The sequence below is a fragment of the Dendrobates tinctorius genome, unplaced genomic scaffold (genome assembly GCF_039654945.1).
Source record: "Dendrobates tinctorius isolate UK_male_01 unplaced genomic scaffold, ASM3965494v1 ptg000008l, whole genome shotgun sequence".
In the NCBI taxonomy this organism is placed as follows: Eukaryota; Metazoa; Chordata; class Amphibia; order Anura; family Dendrobatidae; genus Dendrobates; species Dendrobates tinctorius.
The window spans coordinates 70536295-70542896 of NW_027361676.1; the positions used below are offsets into that span (position 1 = coordinate 70536295).

Sequence of the window (6602 nt, forward strand, 5' to 3'; positions counted from 1 at the left end):
GAGAAACGCAAAGGAGAGGAATGCACGAGTAACCCGATAGTTCCTGTCCCTACAAAACTTTGGTTTCTCAGTGGAGCATCAGGCGGGGAAGTCACAGGGACATGCGGATGCCCTGTCACGGACCCCCTGTGTGGTGGAAAGTGTTCAACCCCACAAGTTTGAACAGAGGAGGGGGATATATGAGGCAGTGACTGGTGTCATATGCGAGGGTCGCTACGTGTTTCCCCCAGGATGCGCACAGGTGTATTGAAGCCGCGGGAGTGCATTGCAGTCACAGGCATAGCTGTAATTGCAATGCAAAATAAAAGTAAATGTTGGTCTTGGGCTAGCTGTTTGTCAAGGCAGATTTAAGAAAACCTGGGTTTTTATTTTTGAAACGGACTACAGGATGGTAGTGGGGAAGTCCGTTTCCTTCCCGGATGGGTTTTCCATGTGGCCTACGGCCACAGATTCCTTGTAAAAACCCCTGAAGCAAAAGGTTGGGTGTGTCAGTTTGGTTTTGCAAGCGTGCAGAGCAGAAGATTCTGCAGAGAACTCCACCTGTGTGAGGCAACACAGGAACAAGCGGAACCTAAAGGCCTGGCACCCCTCAGCATGCACGGCGGTGTAGTCACCCACGGCAACAGGTCTCGGAGTTGGACTGTCTTGTTCCCGGCTGCAATCCGGAGGATGTCGTGTGCTATTTATTTTCTGTTAGTCTGGACATTAAATTACGTTTTGCTTTGAACTTTGCTGGGTCACTGCCTGTCTGTCACACTGCACCAACCCTGCTGCACTACAACGTACACACACATTTAATGAATTAAAGTTAGTAAGAGTGCTTCATTAAGGAGCAAGAAAAAAATATTAAGTTAACAAAACTTTTCGCTCAAAATGATCAACCACAGAGGTTCGAAGTGGTTCTGAATAGCAATAAATGCCACCATATGCGTCTTGCAGCCACATCCTCCCTCCGCCCAATTAAAATAATGTCTCAGGTGAATAATCATCCATTTTCTTATGACCATCTCAATAAACGGTGTTAGATGTAAAAAATATGCCACAACCTACCTGTAAAACTAAGTGCTGAGGCCGCATCGTACCTCTCTAGATCACTGATGCAATGTATAGCTTATGGAAAGTTTTGCATCAGATGGCATTTTCAGAAACCAATCACAATGTCACTTTCATTTTATAAGAACACTATCAAAATGAAAGCTTAATTTGTAAAATTACACAACTCAAGCTTAGAAAATCTCCTCCAAAATATTGGGCTTGCAATAAAAATGACACCAAAAATTTAAAAATGCTTGTGTATATATCACACAGCAAATAACTACCGTAACTAACTTTCTAGTCTTTGCTTAAGGTTCACTAAAGTGACTGCAGCTGTATGGGGATACAAAAGTAACATTTGCGCACAGGTCCTGGTGTCTGAGGTCCTTCTACCCCATAAGGAGGCAGCGGTATTATAAATAGCCCATGGTAACCACAGACCCTATTACGGATTTGGCATCGGGGTCTTCATGTTACACTTCAATCCACGACAGAACTTTTTTATTTTATGTTTACTTCTAGTGTGGCCAAGTTTAGTAAATATTGCAGTGTTTTATATACTATGTTTTCTATCCGCTGTGTAAAGGATGAAGTGTAACATGCAGCGATATGCTCATTGCTCACAGTGTTCAGTGATGACAATGAGGCTTGTCTGCACTGTGCATGTATTGGATGAAGGCAATGGTGCCACAGTCAGCCAGCCTGGGCCTGCAAGTCCCTTCCCCCCCTCCCCAGCTTATTACAAGTTGCCAGCACACAGACCTCCCTTCCCCCTGACAGTCACAAGTGCCCAGACTGGCTGATCTGCACTCAGCCCTGCAATCCCATTGGCTGTGTCAGACATCAATCAACTAACTTACTTGACTGAAAGGAGAGAAGCTTTAGAGCTCTTTAACCATTTAAGTCCCTGACCGCTTTACTCCATACATGAAAGAAAAAAAGGCGACAAACTAATAACAGAAAAAAAAAACCCTAATGTCTTGAAAGAAGACTTCAATAACAATCTATTAGAGCACAATACACGGGCCTGAGCCGGACACGCTTCCTAATGTCTACTGCTTGTAAACATAGCTGGGCATAATAAATGAGTGCAGCCATATGCCACATATACAGGAAAGATTGCAGATGCTGAAAATTAACAATATGGTGAAGCCGAAACAAAACTTCAGCAAATCCAGGAGATATCAAATAGCTATGGCAATGACAAGTGCATATTAGTGGTCACCATAGTGGGGACCCCATGGGGGGCTCCAAAATCTAAAGCATTAAAGACAATGTCACAGCACTGCAAACATGGAGAACGGAGAGAAAAAAGGATCACACATTCAGCAGCTGCAAGCAAATGCTATAGCACCTTGTGCAACCACAGCGCCAGGCCTGGAAATGAGTAATCTATGTTCTACACAGAAGTAATATTACAAAATGGTTTACATGCACATAAAACAACACACAAATGCATCTCTTCCCCCCACACATTGCAGCTTTGGCTAGCAGTCCTCCCAGTGTGTGCCCACTGAGATCACTGCTATTTTGGAAGCTTTTAGCTCATGTTGTAAATAGCCGCCTGTCAGCTGGGCTCTGCTGCCCAACCATCCTGCCCGGCTGCCCAACCATCCTGACCAGTCATCCTGCCCGGCAGCCCAACCATCCTGCCCAGTCATCCTGCCCAGCTGCCCAACCATCCTGCCCGGCTACCCAGTCATCCTGCCCAGCTGCCCAACCATCCTGCCCAGTCATCCTGCCCAGCTGCCCAACCATCCTGCCCAGTCATCCTGCCCAGCTGCCCAACCATCCTGCCCGGCTGCCCAACCATCCTAACCAGTCATCCTGCCCGGCTGCCCAACCATCCTAACCAGTCATCCTGCCCGGCTGCCCAACCATCCTAACCAGTCATCCTGCCCGGCTGCCCAACCATCCTAACCAGTCATCCTGCCCGGCTGCCCAACCATCCTGCCCAGTCATCTTGCCCAGCTGCCCCATCACAATGTCACATTGCTGCCCTTCCCTACAAAGACTGAATTTTGATTATTTTTCTATCTCCTCGCTAACACGGTACACAGCCAGCTGTTCCCTGAGCAGTGGAATGATTACCTGCACCAGTCCATACTTCCTATTGTGGAGATGTTCAGCTGCACATATGAAGCTCCCCCAGAGCAGCCTGCCAGGCGAGAGGCACGATCATCGAGCTTAAATCCAAAAGCGAAATTAAAACTTCACCCCAAATTACAGCTTCCTAACAGCCCGGCTCTAGAGGATTGGGTAATGCCCGCTTCCTGTGTGTAGTAAATGTGGAAGCCAAACTGGAACAGATCAGGGCTGTTACTTAATGGTTTCCCCAAATGGAAGTGGCGATCAGAGCTCCGGGGCGGCAAGGTGCGCTCTAAAATGCAAGTTACATACCAGTAGTAAATGATCGCAGGATCAAAACTAAAAGTGACGGCTCCAGATCGAAAGCAAAACAAGGAGAGGAAAGTGAGAGAGCTCAGGCAGAAGAGTGCCCCCTCCCAGGATTTGTTTGTTTCATGTTTGCTCAGCACAAGGACAGGGAGGGGCGGATCGGGCTTGTACTGCAGCTTTCTCATTGGCGAGACCGCCCCCCGGCTCAGCCATTCTCGGAAAAAGGCAATTTCATTTTCACTTCCCTGTGCGCTGAGCGCGTCACAGCCAGCAACGGGGAAACTACAGAGCGAGCTGTGGGGCGGCCGCAGAGGAGGATGCCGCCTTCATGGATCCGGCTACACGGCTCTTATAAGTGCAAACAATCAGGCTGTGTGCACACGTTGCAGATTCTGCAGCGGTTTTGGCCCTGCGGAAACGCAGCAGTTCCGCAGACATGGTACAGTACTATGTAACCCTATGGCTTTTCAAAACCGCTGTGCTGACGCTGCGTTTTTTTCTGCACGGTTTTGCTGCAGTTGACAAACTGCAGCATGTCAATTGTTTGGGCGGATTCCGCAGCAGTTTCACACCTTAAGGCTGTGTGCACACGCTGCGGATTTTGCTGCGGTTCCGCAGCGGTTTTGGCCGCTGCGGACCCGCAGCAGTTTCTGCTGCGGTGTACAGTACAATGATTCCCTATGGGAATCAAAAACCGCAGTGCAGACGGTGCGGAATTTTCCGCGCGGATTATCTGCGGTTTTCAATCCGCAGAAAGAATTGACATGTCAATTCTTTCTGCGGATTCTCCTGCGGTTTGCCATCTCCTCCATTGAGGAGATGAAAAACCGCAGGGCAAAACCGCAGAGCAATCCGCAGGTAAAACCGCAGGTCTTTTGACCTGCGGTTTCACCTGCGGATTGTACAAAATCCGCGCGGATGAATCCGCACCTTTTCCGCAGCGTGTGCACACAGCCTTAGGCTAAGTGCACACGTACCGGAACTCTCGCGGAAATTACCGCGAGAATTCCGGAATTCCAGTCCGCGGGAAAATCGCATTTTAAATTCCCGCGATTTTCCCGCGGAAAAACTAGCATTTTGCAAGCGTAATTAGCTTGCAGAATGCTAGCGTTTTCCAAGCGATCTGGAGCATCGCTTGGAGAACTGATTGACAGGTTGGTCACACTCGTCAAACATAGTGTTTGACGAGTGTGACCAACTTTTTACTACTGAGGCCGCCTATGCAGCATCAGTAGTAAAAGATAGGATGTAAAAAAAAATAGTGTTATTCTTACCCTCTGACGTCCCGCGCATCCGTTCCCAGTAATCCTTTGCGAAAATGCCCACGATGACGTCAGTTCTCGCGGGATCGCGACGTCTCGCGAATGACCACGAGACTTCGCGATCCCGCGAGAACGGACGTCATCGCGAGCATTTTCGCAAAGGACTACTGGGAACGAGAGCATGAAGAGAAGCGGGAATGCTGCGCGGGATGCCGGAGGGTGAGAATAACAATATTTTTTATTTTTAAATTCTTTTTTTTACAGGAATATGGTACCCAAAGCCTGGAGGACAGTCTCCTTTCCTCCGGACCGTGGGTACCATCCGCAAATGTTCTGCTTACTTTCCGCATGGTGTGCACAGCCACATGCGGGAAATAAGCGGAACAATGCATTCCTATGGGTGCGGGATCGCCGCGATTCCGCAAATTAATGAGCATGCTGCGGTTTTTACCGCGAAGCGATTCCGCCGCGGTAAAAACCGCAGCATTAGCACAGCATTGCGGAATCCCATAGGAATGCATGGGATGCTTATTTTTCGCGGCAAAATCGCGCAGTTAAAACCGCCGCGGAAATGCGAAAAAAACGCTACGTGTGAACTCAGCCTTAGGCTATGTGCACACATAGTTTTTTGTCTCTGCGGATTTTGTAGAGAAAACCTGCTGCGGTTTTGCCCTGCGGTTTTACACCTCATAATGGATGAGGTGTGAAACTGCAACGTTTCTGCACCAAACAATTGACATGCTGCGTTTTGAAAACTGCAGCAAAACCGCATGGAAAAAAACGCAGCATGTGCACAGCTTTTTTTTATTTCCATAGGAAATAAAGGTACTGTACAACGCAGCAGAATCTGCTGCGTTTCTGCAGAGCCAAAACTGCTGCAGAAACCGCAAAGTGTGTACATACCCTTAGGCCAAGTGCAGACGTACTTTTTAGGCCGGGGTCAGACTTGCGAGAAACTTACACGAGTCTTGCATGTCAATACCTGGCACTTGGACAGGAGCGTGCGGCTGCATGTATTTCTATGCAGCCGCACACTCCAGTCCCGAGTGCCGGCGGCAGTGCCGGGTATTGACATGCAAGACTTGTGTAAATTTCTCGCAAGTCTGACCCCAGCGATAAAGTGACCTAAGGCTGTGTTCACACGTTGCGTTTTTGCTGCTTTTTTATGGCAAGTTTAAGCTGTGCTTAAGCTGCTTACAAAAAGCAGGTTTGCTGCGATTTTTTTTTCTTAGTTTTTGGTGCATTATTTTATTGTGTTTTTGTTAGGGTACATTGTGTCACGTGCATGCTGATAAAGTTTAGCGCATAAAACAACCTCAGCAAAACCTGATATCTGCATTTTTGCTGAAAAGTGACACACTGCATTTTTTTTTTTTTAAAAACAAGCTCTTATGACAAAACAGTCAGGGGAAAAAAACAAGCTGTGCATGAGATTTTTGAAATCTCATTGACTTTGCTTTTACTGTAAAACAAAGCTAAATTTGCCTAAAAAATGCCACTTGTGAACACATCCTAGTAAAGTCCTCTACTCTTCACAAGACCATGAAAATGAAAAATATGTCTTATCAGGTGATGACTGCAGAAGCCATACATGGTGTATATGTTCTACTTGGGTAGCTCACCTGTGCAACATGGTGAAACGCTCCAGCTTAGTCCCTCAGTATATTCTGGACATGTTGGATTTGTAGTGTATTGGGTGGAATGAAGCCTTCATTACTGGCCCACTACAAGTTCTGCTTCTGCAGAGGCCTCATTATTAAAGGCAGCTGTACTGAGGCCTAGGGACATCTCTATCTGGACAAAATGAGCTCCTTCTATGGTAAGGTTGGGATGGCTACTCAGGAGCAGAGCACAATCTAAAGGTACAAGTTGCTACTGTTTTCTGTGTAAGGACTCAGACTCACACGA

At 47.4% G+C, this 6602-nt stretch overlaps 1 protein-coding gene across 4 annotated transcripts in view; it reads right to left on the bottom strand.

Annotated features, from left to right (window-relative positions):
- Nucleotides 1–6338, bottom strand: part of IRF2 (interferon regulatory factor 2) — a 102595-nt gene extending 96257 nt beyond the window's left edge. For 2 of the 4 annotated variants that reach the window (XM_073578305.1, XM_073578282.1), the window contains exon 1: nt 3436–3655. The gene's annotated coding sequence lies outside the window, so the exon portion shown is untranslated. Of the gene's footprint in view, nt 1–3126; nt 3409–3435; nt 3656–6316 lie in introns of those variants that run through there. The other 2 variants (XM_073578300.1, XM_073578292.1) reach the window with 2 other exon arrangements.
- Nucleotides 6339–6602: the final 264 nt, after the last annotated feature.